This window comes from Sorex araneus, chromosome 9, assembly GCF_027595985.1.
Source record: "Sorex araneus isolate mSorAra2 chromosome 9, mSorAra2.pri, whole genome shotgun sequence".
NCBI classification, from domain to species: Eukaryota; Metazoa; Chordata; class Mammalia; order Eulipotyphla; family Soricidae; genus Sorex; species Sorex araneus.
The window spans coordinates 25,786,035-25,803,377 of record NC_073310.1 but is presented as its reverse complement, the minus strand read 5'-3'; the positions used below and the strand labels follow the sequence as shown (position 1 = coordinate 25,803,377).

The window sequence follows — 17,343 nt, the reverse complement described above, 5'->3', positions numbered from 1 at the left end:
AGGGAAAATACTACAAACTTGTGCTATCGCGCCACCTTCTGGAAAACAGGAGAGACTTTCTAACAACCAGCCTGATGAATTGTAGATACCAGTTAAAACACACATACCATTTAGTTAGCTTCTGCTAAATCAAGTGCAAAACCAGAAATGCACAGTTAGAAGAAATATTTTTAAAAGAAATTTATTTTAAGTCAGCATGCCATCTCGAATTAATAACTCTCTAGTAACTGAGTCCAAAGTCCCTGAAATATTGACGTAAAATATATGAGTTAAAAATATATGTTATGATGAATTCAGCAGGCTACGAGGAAACTCATAAGACAATCTCATGAAATTAGGCATGAAAGCGGTGATCAGAAAGAGATTTTATTAGGTAGGTTGAATATTTACTTAAAATGAGCTAAATAGGAATACTGAAGAGAAATTAAACAGGTTGACTGCCATAAGAAAAGGTAAAGTCATGAAATTTGTTGCTACATGAAGGGACTGGAGAAAGTATGTTGAGTGAAGTCAGTCAGAGGGTTAGCGAGAGACAGACACAGAATGATCTCTCTCACGTGCAGGACAGAAAGAAACATAAAGGTGGAATCATGAATACCCATATACAGTGGAGACAGAGGACGTGGAACTGATATCCAGTAGGGAACATACCACTTGAGAGGCTGGGAGATATGTCAGGGAGGGTGTGAAAAACTAAAGCAAGCTGATGGGCATGTGCACTCACGGGCTCTCTGGGCGGCTGTGTCTCACTGCCCGAGTTTGGTGCTCTGGAACCGCTGTGTATGGGCTGGATCAGGACAGCTGTTGGCCAAGGACAGGTGAAGAAGAATGAGGACCAAGCTGGTTGCTGATAAGTTACCTTTTAATCAATCTTCCATCTTTCTCATCTCCCACACTCCTAGCTCCTTCCTCTCTCTAGATCTACAGCAGCCTCTCCTTCACTAGTCTCTCCCCCCACTTGTCTCTCTCCACCTGGCCCTCTAGGCTACACACAGCCAGGTAGCAAAATCAACATAAGAAAGCCCTTCCTGAGCGCTGTCAAGTTCAAAGGGAACACAACCTAGGGGCATTCCAAAGCCCTTCCTGACTCTTAAGGTGTTTTTCTTCTTTCCTTAGTTCAAACACTCATTAACATCTTAATACTAGTTATTTTTGTATGGACATAGCAAGAGATACATTGAGACTTACAAGGCAGCTCTCCTGGCAACATCTTGCCAGACTCAGACTACAGCACTCAGGCCAGATTAATCATTCCTAACCCTAGCAGGGTCCAAATCTAGTTATCACTGTTTGGATCATGACAGCATTTGTCCATGACCAAGCTCTTAACTTATAGTTAAGCATTAGGCACTTTGGCCAGGCCCATCTCGATGCCAGGGTAGTACACACAACTCACCGCTTGCCCTGGGTCCGTCCCATCCCTTGTCGGGACCCTACCTTTGGGGGTGCTAAGAAGTAAGGACAGCTGAGGCTTAGGTCTAGAGAACAGATGCCCAGGAAGAAAATATCATGTAGAGTCAAATGACTCCCAGGTTACAAAAGCATGGCATTTGCTAAGTCTTCCTATGTCCATACAAAAGGACATGGCTCTGAATAAACTATGCAAAGGACTCAAGGAGAAGAGAAAAACAAGTCAACAGAACATTAAGACAGAAGCTACAAATAAACACAGAGCAATGGGAGCACTGTGGTGGGAGTAACCCAATAAACCTAAACTATCAGAGGCTATGTTATCCTACAGGAGGGGATAACATCTACAGATCTACAGTGGAGGGAAGCATTCAATGGGAGGAGGAGGTGGTGCAGAAAGTATTATATAAACCCTATTAGCAACAGTACCTTAAACCATAGTAAAACATATATATATATATATATATATATATATATATATATCACTATTGTCCCATTGTTCATCGATTTGCTCAAGCAGGCACCAGTAACATCTCCATTGTGAGACTTGTTACTGTTTTTGGCATACTGAATACACCACGGGTAGCTTGCCAAGCTCTGCTGTGTGGGCAGGATATTCTTGGTAGCTTGCCGGGCTTTCCGAGAGGGATGAAGAAATCGACCTGGGTTGGCCACATGCAAGGCGAATGCCCTACCCACTGTACTATCACTTCAGTCCACTATCACTGTATCACTGTCATCCCATTGCTCATCAATTTGCTCGAGCGGGCACAAGTAATGTCTCCATTCTGAGACTTCTTGTTACTGTTTTTGGCATATCAAATACACCACGGGTAGCTTGCCAGGCTCTGCCATGCGGGCAGGATACTCTTGGTAGCTTGCTGGGCTCTCCGAGAGGGGCGGAGGAATTGAACCTGGGTCAGCCGCGTGCAAGGCGAATGCGCTACTGGCTGCGCTATCGCTCCAGCCCCCAGTCCACTATATATATATTATAAAAATATATAAAATAGATAAATAGACAAACATATATATTATGTATAAGGAATTTTGTAGAAATGAATTGGTGGGAAGGAGTCAAAGGTGGTGGGATGGGCACTAGGTGGAGGGAAGTGAACACTGGTGAAGGATTCGTGTTATAGCATTGTATACCTGAGACCTAATCATGAAGAATTTGTGCTTTCATGACTATTTTAAAAATTAGAATAAACACTAAATGAATTGGAGAATGCAGTAGAGAGAAAGCTGGGTAGGTGGCTCACGTGGTAGAATACATGCTGGTACGTGCGAGTGAGGCCCTGAGTTTGACTCCCAGAATCACATGACTCCCAAGTTCCACCCGATGAGACTTGAGAGGTCCTTGAGCAGCACTTGTATGGCCTCTATTTTAAAGAAAAATCTTTCAAAAATGCGAGGGGGGAAAGGAAAATTACATTATAAGAATGTTGTAGGCTATCAATTGATTTTGTAGCAGTAAAGGTAGACCATAAAGCGTGGAATTACATTCACAGTGATGAATGAAAAATAAAACTTGGTCTGGCAAAGTAATTCTTCAGACATGAAGAAGAAATAAAGGCTTCCCTAGGTTTAAAAAAGAAAAACCGTTGAGGGAGTTCATTTCCATTACCTTTCTGGCAAGAACTGCTGAGATAGGAAGAGGATATGAAAGAAGCTAATAGAAGGATGATGACTTATGAAAGCAAAAAACTGGTGAAGGTGATGAATGGTCACATCTTGAGAATTATAATTTTTAATCAGGATGGCATGCTAACCACTCAAATGTAGTGTAAAAGTTAAAAGGTAGTGAAATTGACTCCTATAAAATATTAGTAAGTACACAGGAGTGAAATTGATATTGTAATAATATTAATAATATAAAGAGGAAGAATAAAAGTTGAAGCCTATATATGTTTTCCAAGATAGGTTGTCATACATCTAAAATGAATTGTTTTATCTATTTAAGGCATTTTATGTCATTTATAAGGTAACCACAAAGTAAAAACTTAGATTAGATCCACAAAAGTATAGGAAAACAGCATATCACTACATAGAACATTTGAAAAGGAGACAGGGAAAGGTTATTAGAGAAAGTCATTCTGGGGTTTGAAGCTTTACTTTGGATTTCAAAGCAAAGAATCTATTGTCATGGCTTAGAGGAAGACCACACAAAGTCCAGCTGAATTTCTGACAGAAGAAAACTGATTTCCTTTACCCCTTGTCAAGGTGAATACCAACTAGATTCTAAGTCAAGGTGTCCTTGCCTTTCCTCTTTGGTAATACCCAAGACAATGGCTTTATCCCAGAATTTCGCACACACATACTCTGATAACACCTCATCACTGGAATCAATACAATAGCATTGATTACTAATGCCTACACAGGGATATTTACTTTAAATGGACCAAATGCACCAATCAAAAGCCATGGAATGGCAGAATGTATCATAAAACAAGAGTCTTAGTGCCTTCTAATTAGATCCATTTCAAATTTAAGGATACATATGTTCTCAAAGTTATGAAATTAGATGCTGTATTCTGTATGAAGGACGGGAGCAATAGCACAGTGGGTAGGGTGTTTGCCTCGCATGCAGCTAACCCGGGTTCGATTCTTCTGTCTCTCTTGGAGAGCCCGGCAAGCTACCAAGAGTATCCATCTACACAGCAGAGCCTGGCAAGCTACCCATGGCGTATTTGATATGCCAAAAAGAGTAGCAACAAGTTTCACAATGGAGATGTTACTGGTGCCCCCTTGAGCAAATCGATGAGCAATGGGATAACAGTGATAGTGACAGTGACAATATAAAGGCAAATGGGAATCTTTAGCAATGGTGCAAGGTGAGGGGCAGTGGATGGAAAATTATTAAGGAAAATCTCACTTGTATCACTTGTATCACTTATCATCCTGTTAACTTTCGATTTGCTCGAGCAGGTGCCAGTAACATCTCCATTTGTCCCTATCACGTGCTAGTGTAGTCCAATGATATCTGCTCACTTCAGGAGCAGGAAGAGCCTCAAATTGTTCATTCAGGGTTTTGACTAAGAAGTCTGACCATCTCATTGGTGGGCAGCCACGTGGTCTTTTGATGTCCCGTGGAATTCAGTCGGTAACAGCTTTAGTCTAGCAGTCATCTCTGAATTGCATTACGTGTCTGGCCCATCTGATTTTTGATGACTTGGCTAATGAGACAACATCCTTGATTCTTGACCATCGACGGAGGTTGGAACTCTGGATTCCTTCTCTCACTTGAGTGAAACGTGATACTCCAAGCAAAGCTCTTTCGATTCCTCTTTGGGATACCCGAAAAGCATTCTCAAAGGAAATCTCAAGGATAAGAGAATTCTGGGAAAATGAGCTCTATAGGAAGGTAGATCATGTAATAAGATACCTGAATGGAGGGGTTTAGCTTCTAAAGCTGCATGAACAGGACAAGGGTAGTGATTGAGTGTAGAGTTCCTCAGAAAAGGACTCAAGAGGTAGAGTGGGAGGAAGGAGTATGTGAACACTAGTGGAGAGAAGTTGACACTGGTGATGGGATTGGTTGTTGAAATATTATATGCCTAAAACTCAACTGTCAATAACTGTAAATGATATATGAATATAACAAGAGGAGTCTGGCTTGTTTGGTCAAAGGAGAACATCTTTATCTAATGTCTTTATCTCTCTTAGCATTTTATGAAATGCATGCTTTTTAAATTAGTTTATAGTAATAGGGTCTCTCTTAATCATCATTTTGAGTGCTCTACGTAATTATTTCTTGGTTCATTCATGCCTTTGTAGGGAGTGTGAGAACTTGATAATGCTTTCTCTAATAACTAGGCATTTGTATGCTGATGGAGGTAAGGCAAGTTGGCTGTTACCCTACATGATATGCTACCACATTTATTTTTCTGATGCAGAGCTACAGGAGAGTTTGCGTGTGATAAATTCTGGGGTGAAGCCATTTTCTTGGGTATGATCTAGGAAGAATGACAATTCCACCTTGACTTTGAATTTATTTGGCATCCACCTTTGACAAGGGATAAAGGAGCTTGTTTTCTGCTCTCTTTTGGAAAATATGCCTACCTAGAACTGACGAAACTAGAGTCTTATCTGGTCTTCCTTTATTCCCAGCACATTATGTTTTTGTGTTGGAATTCTAAAATAGAGTTTCAAACCCCAGAATGATTTTGTTTGAAAACCTTTGCTCTAAGGTGAATTGTTAAAGGATATTAAAAATTTTCAAAATCAAAAAGTCTTTTGTTTTGTCTTATTTCTCCCTTGAAAGGATTCTTTACTGGAGAAGTTATAGAAACTTAATGGTTCTGTTTCAAGAGATCTGTTGGGTAAAGGCAAGTCTTAGATGTAGGATAACATAGCCTCAGTAGTTTAGGTTTATTGGGTTACTCCCGTTACAGTGCTCCTATTCCTCTTTGTTTATTTGTAGCTTCTTTCTTAGTGTTCTGTTGACTTGTAAATAATGTTTTTCTCTTCTCCTTGAGTCCTTTGCATAGTTTATTCAGATCAATGTCCTTTATGTATGGACACAGGAAGACTTAACAAATGTTATGCTTTTGTAACCTGGGAGTCATTTGACTCTACATGATATTTTCCTCCAGGGCATCTGTTCTCTTGACCTAAGCCTCAGCTGCCCTTACTTCCTAGCATCCCCAAAGCACGGTCCCGACGTGGGACAAGAAGGACCCAGGGCAAGTGGTGAGTTGTGTGCTACCCTGGCATCGAGATGGGCCTGGCCAAAGTACCTAATGCTTAACTATAAGTTAAGAGCTTGATCATGGACAAATGTTGTCATGATCCAAACAGCGATAACTAGATTCAAACCCTGCTAGGGTGAGGAATGATTAATCTGGCCTGAGTGCTGTGGTCTGAGCCTGTGGCAAGATGTTGCCAGGAGAGCTGCCTTGCTAGCCTCAATGTATCCCTTGCTATGTCCATACAAAAATAACTAGTATTAAGATGTTAATAAGTTCCTGGACTAAGGAAAAGAAAAAAACCTTAAGAGTGAGGAAGGAAGGGCTTTGGAGTGCCCTGCCCTCAGGAAGGGCTTTCTTATGTTGATTTGGCTACCTGGCTGGTTGTAGCCTAGAGGGCAAGGTGGGAGAGACAAGTAAGAGGAGAGAGAGAAGCCAGAAAGAAGCGGCAGTAGATCCAGAGAGAGGCCGGAGCTGGGAGTGCGGGAGATGAGAAAGACTGAATAAACGGTAACTAATCAGCAACCAGCTTGGTCCTCATTCTTCCTTCGCCTGTCCTTGACCACCGGCCGTCCCGATCCAGTCCACACACTGCAGTTCCAGAGCACCGAACGCGGGTGGTGAGACAGAGCCGCCCAGAGAGCCCGCGAGTGCACTCGCCCCTCGGAGAGCCTTAGTTTTTTACACTTAGAGTGAAAGGAATTGGTTTAAAGACTTGTATGTGGGTTAGAAGAAGGATCATCATCATCATCATCATCCCATTGATCATCGATTTTCTCGAGCAGTCTCAGTTATGTCTCTATTCATCCTAGCCCTGAGATTTTAGAAGCCTCTCTTTACTCCTCCTTCCCAACGGTGCCGCATTGGAGGTTCTTTCAGGGTCAGGGGAATGAGACCTGGATAGGGCACATTATTATGTCATATATTTACTTAAAAGTAAAACATGATTAAGGGTGTCAAATAAATATATTTTTTCTTCCCCATCTAATTTCTATGGTGCAATCAATGGGTTTTTTGTTTGTTTGTTTGTTTTCTGGACATGGAATTTTACATATTTCTATAATCTTCTTTAAAAATATCAGCTTCATGTTCATTTTTAGCAGCTGTGCTTCCAGCAGGACTTGTTTTTCATATCTCTAGTGTGCAGTCATCTGAGATTTTCCCATTTGTTCAAGGTACTTAAAGGGCTGATTAGAACTTGAAATTTACAGCTAACATGTGCTGAACTTGGACATAATCTTTTCATGTTTACTGCACATCTCTCAACAACAAAATGACTTGCAAGCTTCATTTAACTTGATTCATACAAAACAAGTAAATTTGAAAGCTGTGAAAGACTAGAACAAAAGGAAAAGCTTTGCTGCTTGCTGTTCTCGTCACCTGTCATATTTTCTTTTGTTTTATCACTTGAATTGGCCCTTTGCTAATTTAATATCCCTTTTCCCTCAAAAAAGACTCATTTAGTGTATTTGCTTAGAAAAACTGTGGGTCAATTGGAAGGAAGAGGTACAAAACTGAATTGTTACTTAGTGTTAAGATGTCAGTGGGGATATATGCTATCAATTTTTATTTATATTTTTGGTAATATAAGTAAAGGCAATATTTTTTCAAATTTTTTTTCTTATTCAGAAAAAAAGATACCTTTTTTTTTTTTTTTTTGCTTTTTGGGTCACACCCAGAGATGCTCAGAGGTTCCTCCTGGCTCTGCACTCAGGAATTACTCCTGGCAGTGCTTGGGGAACCATACGGGATACTGGGAATTGAACTGGGTAGGCTGCATACAAGGCAATGCCCTACGCACTGTGCCATTGCTCCAACCTCAAGGATACCTTTTTTTTTTTTCTTTTTGGGTCACACCTGGCAATGTATAGGGATTACTCCTGGCTCTACACTCAGGAGTCACTCCTGGCGGTGCTCAGGAGTCGAACATGGGTCGGCCGCATACAAGACAAACACCCTACCCACTATGCTATTGCTCCAGCCCCGATACCTATTTTTAAAAGCCTCCTAAAGTCCAGAAGTTTATGCAATTCAGTAACCTCATAATTTAGAATTTTTACTAGGTAGTATGTTAAATAAACCTAAGAAATAAGAATTGGATGAATTCTGATACTTTGATATATAAACATATACTTTAAACAATTGTTGAATTATCATGAACTATGTTACAAAGTTATTCATGATTGGGTTTCATCTGTACAATGTTCCAGCACCAATTCCTTCATCAGTGTCTCCTTACTTCCACCAGTGTCCCCAGTTTCACTCCCACCCTCCACTTTGCTTTTATGTGAGGCATTTTTTCTTTTCTTCTTAGGCACAGCACAATACTGTTAGTGATAGGGTGTCATTTATAACACTTTAAGTTGTTTGCTTAAAGAATTGTCTTCCAACCTTTAACTTTAAGTCTGTGTTTACTCTCACTATTCAAATATGTTTCTTGCAGGCAGGCAGCAGAATGTTCGATTTGGTTTTCTAATCCGTCCTACATTCAATTTTATAATCTATCCTGTGTCTCTTAATTTGTGCATGTAGACTGTTGACATTAAGAGCGATTGTAGTCATACAATCTTTCTGTAGAAGTTTGGCATGTTTATGAGATTTGTATCCTAAAGTAACCTATTTAGTTCTTGTAAAAATTGTCTCAAGTCTGTAAAGTTCTTGAGCTGTTTATTCAGGAAGTTCTGTATTGTTTCTTCAAATCTGAATGAGAGTCTAGCTGGGTAAAGTATTCTTGGTGAGATTCATTTCATAGATGTGTGTTTTTAATTTATTTTATTATATCCTACTATTTTCTTTAGGCCTGCAGGGTTTTGTTTGGTAACACTGCTATAAATTAATACTCCTTCGTATGGAATTTCCTTCTTTGATCTTGATGCTTTTAGTATTTTATCTCTGTCACTCTTATCATACTGATTAGTGTGAGTTTCTAAAATAAAGTGCAGGGTTACGAGAGGGATGAGGAACAAGAGCAAGCATTCGCTGGCCCAGAGCTGCTTCGCCAGGCTGGCCCACAGTGACAGATGGACAGAGGACCTAGGAAATGGAGAAACTGGGCCTGTGCCCCAGGCTGGTTGGTAGTGAGTTTATTTCTCTCTCCTCCTCAGAGTAGTCCGATCTCTCCCCTTAGGGCACAAACGTAGTTGTAGTTTTGGTCACAGTCCCAATCATCATAGTTCCATCATCCTAGTCTCTTCATAGACCTCAAAGTCCTCTCCCTCAAAGCATTGTCTTCCTCATCTTGTCATAGTCTCATTGTCTTCTACTTCCAGTCATCATCATCGTCATCATCTAGTCCTCAAAGTCCCAAAGTCTCTGTTCTCATCCTCCTAGTAATTGTCTTCTAGTACCTTTCTTTCCCCTTACAGCATAGTTATATAGAATTCATGAAGTGTGGGATACACATAAGTGCGGTTGGACATTGTCATAATAACTATCACTATCACTATCACCCATTGATCCTCAATTTGCTTTGATCGGGCCCAGTAACAACAAACAGAGGTAAAGCCACTCCTTTAGAAGATTAACTCAAGGATAAAATCTCATCTGAGGATTCAGCACTCCAGACTTCTAGGAGATCCACTCAGGGACAAGATTCCATCTAGGTGTTTTGCTTTATCTTTCCTCAGATAGTAATTCATTTAAACAGTCATAGTAAATTTACTTCTTATAATATTTCTAGTCATTTTGCATGAACACAGTAAGAGAAGTATTAAGCTTAAAGGTTAGTTTCTTCCTGGGGACACTTCGCTATATATCCCAGACCATAGTCCTCAGGCCAGGTTAGTCTTTCCTAACCCCAACAGTGTCCTTATTCAGTTACTTCTTTTTGGATCATGACAGAGTTTGTTCCATGACTATGCTCTTAACTTATTATACATATGGTGCTTAGCTTGTCTCTATTTGATGCCAGGGTAACTTACAGCTCGTCCTGGATCCATCCAGTCCCTTTATTGGGACCTTGCTTTTGGAGTGCTAAGAACTAAGGGCAACTGAGGCTTACATCAAGTGAATACGGATGCCCAGGATAAAATATTATTTTGGAGTCAATTAATTCCCATGTTACAAGTCATAGCATGAACTATCTTCTCAGTGTCTATACAAAAAGGACATTGCTAAATAAATCGTACAAATGACATAAAGGAAAGAGAAAGGCAATGTAGGATTATTAATGCTTGATGGAATTGGGTGTGCTTCATGGGCACTGTTGTGAGAGTAGCTCAATAAACCTTAAGTTCCCTGCCAGAGGAGGAAAGACAACCCAGTGTTATCCAACAGATTAGGTTTTTTCTGGAGTATTTTTATTTTGTAACGTCTCCATTAGTTACTGGCATTGCTGGTGCCCACTCGAGCAAATCAAGGAACAACGGAATGAGAGTGATACAGTGATTTTTATTTTGATCTCTTTTGGCTCATACCCTTTGGGCCTCTTGGATCTGGATGTGTGCACTCTTTAGCTCTGAGAATTTCAGCAACAATATCTTTCACTGTTGTTTTATTCAGCTGGTTTGCCTTCCTGGCCCTCTGAGACACTGATAATTCTACGTCACTCATCTCGAATGCATCCTAAAGTTCTCTTATCTGCTCTTCATTTATTTTCAGGCTTTTCCCCATATTCTGCTGTTGTCTGGAGGTCTTCTGCATCTCATCATCTAGCTCACTGATTCTTTCCTCCACTATTGCTACTCTGCTATTGAGGCATTCCAGTTAGTTTTTTGTTTTACATACCAACATTTTTAGTTCAGTCATTTCTGCTTGTAATTTATCTTAGCTCTTTCCCTGCTGTGTTTTATTGGCTTTCTGTTCTGTTATTTCTCAGATCATTAAGAATCCTGAACATTTTCTCTCTAAAGTCATTTTTTTGAGACATTGTATTTGTTTGAGATCATTACTGGTTGAGTCTTGAAGACTGTCTTTGCTCACTATACTGCGTCCCCATAGTTACTGTTCTGGTCTGGGCTGAGTCCTTTTTGTTCACTGCCCACAACTCTCCCACTGCCAGGAGGAATCTGAGAGAATTCATTGGGTGGTAGTATCTTCTTTCTTGTCAATGTTGCTCCCTTCCAGTTTGTCAATATTGTGTAATTGTGTAGAACTTCTTTTGCTGGTTCAAGGAATGCGTTCTTTGGCCTGAACTTACTGCTAGTTGATGGGACCAGGAACTTGCTTCTTCATTTTACATCCCTCTTAGTTGTTCTCAGGAAATCGGGAAGACATGTGCAGAGGATGCCCACTTGGATAAACCTAATATGTGAAAATATTGAATGTTATTTAATTCCATGTGGATCCTCATAAATTAAATTTTAAAGATTATTTCTGTCTTTATGTTTATGTATTTAATAAGAGGTGTACAAACTATTCCAATTAAACGCGTAGATTGGAGAAGAAAAAATTATTAACTGATTTTGGTAGACCTATCCTAAGGAAGCTCAATAAGATAGAATATAATACATACATATCTTTATGAAATGTACATATTTTGTGCTAATATAATTAGTGGCATTGTATTTATTTTTTCTACAGTTTGTGCTGCAGAGTTCTACTATCCAAAATTACTATAGTCATTCCTTTTTTTTCCTTTAAACTCTTTGGAAATCTTAAACTGCTTAGAATCATTTAGCAGTTTGTTAAAAATTTCAAGATTTATGTCAGTGACATTTTATTAATAAGTCATGTTCTTTTTAACCAAAGTAGCTAGTAGTAACAGTTAATGTATCTTTATGTACATAATAATATTAATAAAATAAAATGGGCATTTGGTAAATTGTGTGTATGCACTAGGCAATAACATTGGATATATTGATTTAATCATAACTGGTTCATAAGTCATTGTTTATAGAACTAATTTATATGAGTAAGCATTCATTATTTTAGCACTTTTTAAAATGCTATAGGTTGCTATCTATCATTTACAGATATTTCTGTATTTGTTTTTAATATACAAGCTGATTAGAAGTACAGAAAAGTGGAAATAAGGTTGAGGTGGAAAGGAGTTAAGCCAAATTTGAATGGGATTATTAGCTCTTTAAAACCACCACTTCAAATCCTTTCCTGTTTAAAGTTACAAAAAAGAAGTCTAAATAGAATAAATTGTAGTCTACATCTAAAATTGAGTGTGAACTAACTATTATGCTTTCAGATCAATAGGTACAAATTGCATCTCCATGGATTTTTATCATGATCACAGATTGAATCAATTCTAGAGTATGTTCTATTAGATAGAAAGAAATTTAGAAAATATATAAAAAATAATTAGTGTGATATTGTCTAGCTTTATATAGTAATAGAACTTATCTCTATGTTTTTATGCATGGTAGATATTATTCCCACCCTACACCTTTCAATTTCTTCTGAGACATTACACAGGACAAATACTTATCTACTCTTTGGGTTTTTCTTGGGTTAACAAAGACATTAATTTCAGGTATTTCTTCAGAAGGTAATAGAATTTTATTTATTCCATGTTTACATAATATGTAGAAGTTAATATGTTCATAAATTCAACAGTAAATAATATTGAGGATTTTGTTTTTAAATTACTGAATGAAATAAAGAGTCTGGAATGTTGAGAGAAAGCATGGTCTAATAAGTTGAGGACAGAGTGTCTCATATGACAAAATTAGAGGCTGAGGCATTGCCCTGCCATAGATAACCTCCCAAAAAATTGTTAATTCTGGATATGACCTAATAACTCACTCTCGTGTCAAGATAACACATTTCAGAAGGAAACAGCATATTTAAACACTTTTGGAAGAGCCTACCTATAAGTTTGAAACTCTATACTTGGTTGTTAGAGAAAGATAGACAGCATAGGTGCTAATTAGTTGCTCACAGATTAGCTTCAGAACTGTCATATATCTACTCTGTGAGAGTAGGGTATGGTCAGGGACAGTGGGAAAAGAGAGAAGAAACAGAATGATGTTATTGTACTACTTGTGCTGGAAAATTATTGGGGGGAATCAAAAGTAGAGTGAGAGGACAGAAGACTGAAATCTGGGTTAGGTTAGTAACTCAGTGTTAGAGCCCATTCTTCGAATATATGAGACTCTAGGTTTGATTTCCAGGAAAAACAACAACAAGGAATCAATGCTTTGTTATTGTTTGTAAATCAGCTATCAACAAAAATTGATTTCTTGATTAACTTAATCATTCATTACTGATATTTGAAAAAGTAGTCATTTTTCTTAAAGGGAATATTTTCCAAATGAGAGCTTGTATATATTGTGCTTGCGGTATACAGTTTGGTCTATTGAAAAATGTCAGAATTCTATAATATATAGTTTGAATATCTAAGAAAAAAACTCATGTAACTTCTCTATTATAAAGAAACTACACACACTGAAAGCATTGTTAATCATCCAAAAATACAAAGTTCTGATTTAAAAAAGAACAAAATTTCAAGTCTATAAATTTAGCTTGTGAATGCAAATTGAATGGCATCAGGCAGTAATTATCCATAATTGTTGCAATTGCTAGACCAATCTAATCAACTTAAACAAAACACAATATTTCTAAAGCTTTTGTCTATACATAGATCATTTCTAAAATCAGAGCTATCTTATGCTGAACTTGGGTTAATTGAGGTAAATTTAACTTCATTTGAGATTAAAAATTATTTATTGCTGTTATGTATTGGTTCCTTCAACAAATTTCATTGAATGCCTAGCAAGTATTGGCACTATTCTAGATTGAGGGGGCGAGGGGTAGCTTTTGACGAAGCAGTTAAAAATCTCTGGAAAGCCCATCACAATGACTTTAGCTTATAATAATGTTAGCCATAGTCTGGATAAATGGCATAATGTTATCTAAAAGAAAACTTTCTTGTGTTCTGATCATTTTTTTAAATAAGTAGGAGTACTGCTATTTATTCAGCCATTGATTAAGCTGATTGAATTGGCATGAACTCCACATTACTCTTCTTTTAATTCTATTCTGAATGTTAACTTTTATTTTATTATTTCATTATTATTCCCCCTCCTTTTTCTTTGATTCACCGCGAGATACAGCTACAAAGCTTTCATGTTTGATCTTTGGTTATATAATCATCAAACACCTATCCCTTCACCTGTGCACACTTTCTACCACCAAAATTCCCAGTATTCTCTCCCACCCCCGTTCCAACCATTCACCTGCAGGTGTGGCAAACAATTCCCCCCATAGTTTCTCTCTACTTTTGTTACATTCTATATTTCAACACCAGTCTCACCATCACTCAAACCTGCAGAAAAGGCAATGCTAGACTATTTGTTTTGTATTGCTTGTTATGGATAGAATATAATGTCCAGGAAATTCTGTGTCATTCTCTCTCTTCAGGGAGCTTTAGTTTATAGTCTCTGGGTCTTGGCCATTTATGAGGTTACATGGTGCCAGGGCAGTTTTTGGGTGTGACTGCCAAGCTTCTGAAAAAGTGGGGACTTTGAGGGAGGAAGCCCAGTCCCAATCCAAGAGGGCTTGGAGATTTCAGTCACGGGTTCCCACATATGGGTTTTCCTGCCGGTTTCCTCTCTGGTGAGGTTCATCCGGTTTTGTGTGAGGTTTGTGCCCTCTTGGGTGAGCATGTGGAGAGTGGTGTTGGGCATGGTGGTAGTTGGGTTCTGGAGGTTTTCGGCCGCTGGATTTCTGCTTGGGACAAGAAGGGAAACTCAACCTGCCCCCCTTCGAGGTGTCCCGGTGAAGACAACCTGGTGCGGTGTCAGAACATTCTGTGGTGCTCTTTTCTGAGAACTTTAGTTTATAGTATCTGGGTCTTGGCCATTGATGAGATTACATGGCGCCAGGGACAGTTTGTGGATGTGACTGCCAAACTACTGGAAACCTGGGGAACTGTGGGAAGGAGGCCAAGTCCTGATCCAAGCGAGCTGGGACTCTCAGTCATAGGTAGGTTCCCACCTACCTCTGTGCTACAGGCCTTAACTGCATCTTTTGATCTCTTTGGAGATTTATGGGTCTCTGAAATAAGGCCAATAAATGAGCTTATATAGCTGAGCTGGAGGTGGTTTGTGGGTGTGTCTCCCACATACTTAACTTTTGGCGTTTAATTCTTGGTAAACTTGGTCCTGAGTTGTTGGGGTCTGGCCAAAATCACAGCAGCAATTTGGGGGCATCTGGAAGTCTGAAGGTACCACCAGGCTGCTGATGCACTCACCCCACAGGTACAGGGTTACCTGCTGGTGGCACCATACCCCCATCTGATCATTTTATAAAGGTAAAAAGGTAAAAAAACTCAGTAAAAATTTTCTTTGTACAAAGTGAGAGTCATTGAAATGAAGATACGTATATATTTGTATTAATCTGGTAAATAGTTATTTGTTTCAAAAACTATAGATTGGAAGCATAATATCTGCCAGGTATTACATTTAGTATAATGGCAATTAGAAAAATAGATCAGAAACAGATCTGGACCTCAATGCATGGGAAGTTAGAGGGAATGCATTTGTGTCAGGAGACTGAAGGAGAAAATGTTATAAAATCAGATTTGTTCCTGTTTCCGTAATTATAAATAGTGCAAAACAACTCATTCTATTCGTTCATCTGAACTGAACTAATATATGTATATTGGAAATTTTATATTTTCAATTTTATCCCCAAAGTATTAATACCAGTACATGTTTTAATACCATCTCACTTCAGATCAGAATGTGAAAATAGTTTCTGATAAAATTTTCTAAAGTCTTGGCCATTAATAATTTTAGATGATTATATACCTGCCTAGCTTCTGTCTTATCTGTAGACTTTCTATTATCACAGAAGGAATAATAAATTGATGACAATTTTAAAATTCATTAAAATTTCCCTGTACAATGATGAAATTTTAGTTTCTCAAAGTATATTCAGGTTTCTGAAATACATTTACATTTATATAATATTGAGAACTTGAAAAATGGCATCTTAATGAGAAAAAAATTCCAACCCATCAAATTTTTTAATTTTATACAAAAGCTTTATATTCTCCACAGTGTTATGTTTCCTACTCTATACTAATGTTCCAACTTTTAGGGACATATCACTGTATCACTGTCATTCCATTGACCAATGATTTGCTCATGCAGGCCCAGTAACGTCTCCCATTCATCCTAGCCCTGAGTGTTCAGCAGGATCTTTTTACTCATCCTCCCCAATGGTGCTGCATTACAGACTCTTCAGGGTCAGTGGAATGAGATCCAACATTGTTACTGTATTTGGCATATGAATACACCATGGGGAGCTTGCCAGGCTCTCCGTGTGGGCAATAAACTCTTGGTAGCTTGCCAGGTTCTCCAAGAGGGAGAACTAGTCTATCAGATGTCTCGAGGCCACTTGGTTTTATAGTCTCTGGATGTTGGCTATTGATGGGATTACATGGCGCCCAGGGCAGTTTCTGGGTGTGACTGCCTAGCTACTGGAAAATGGGGAATCTGGGTGGAAGAGGCCCAGTCCTGATCCAAGCAGCCTTGAAAATCTCGGCCTCAGGTCCCGAACACCTGGGTTCCTCTGCTGGTTCCTTCATGCAGGAAGGAACATAATTAGGATATAATCCTTTAGGGACATAATCAATGATAAATCTTTCTCTGCTCTGAGAGCTTGGTATATTGTCTTTTTTTTTCTTTTCGTGAGACCCCAACTTTAATAACCAGTTATAAAAAGTCCCTGTCAAAATAGCAAGCTAGGGCTGGGATGGCAAGAGGGGAGAGGGAATCTGCAATATTGGGGGAAGGAAGTAGACATTGGTGGTGGTGGAATTGGTGATGGAATATTGTCAAAATCCAACTTTAAGTTTGTAATTTATGGTGCTTTAATAAAATAATTTTAAAAAATTATTTGAAAATCACTGTGATATATAGTTACAAACTTATGAACTTTTGTGTTTGCATTTCACTCATACAGTGATTGTTTACCCATCCCTCCACCAGTGCCCATTCACCTCCACCAATGATCCCGGTATCCCTCTCACCACCCCCACCCCATCCCCCACCAGCCCACCCTGCCTCTGTGGTAGGGCATTCCCTTTTGTTCTCTCTCCTTTTGGGTGTTGTAGTTTGCAAACTACAACACCCAAAGGTATGCTGTCTTTTTATGTTAGCATAGAAATGTAAACAAAGATGATGTGGCATTTTCTTCTAACGAGTATTAGGTTACACAAATGAAGACCAAGCCTGGTGACTGGTGTCTTACTTACAGTGGTTACCACTGTGGAGTAAGAACATTTACATTTAAGTGTATAATAGGGGGATAAGACAGCATAAGAATCTTTAAATCTTAGTTTTTGGGGCTG

The 17,343-nt window shown here is 38.8% G+C and overlaps 1 protein-coding gene across 1 annotated transcript in view; it reads left to right on the top strand.

Annotated features, from left to right (window-relative positions):
• Window positions 1-17,343, top strand: part of RYR2 (ryanodine receptor 2) — a 762,156-nt gene that overhangs the window by 461,332 nt on the left and 283,481 nt on the right. The window lies entirely within an intron of this gene.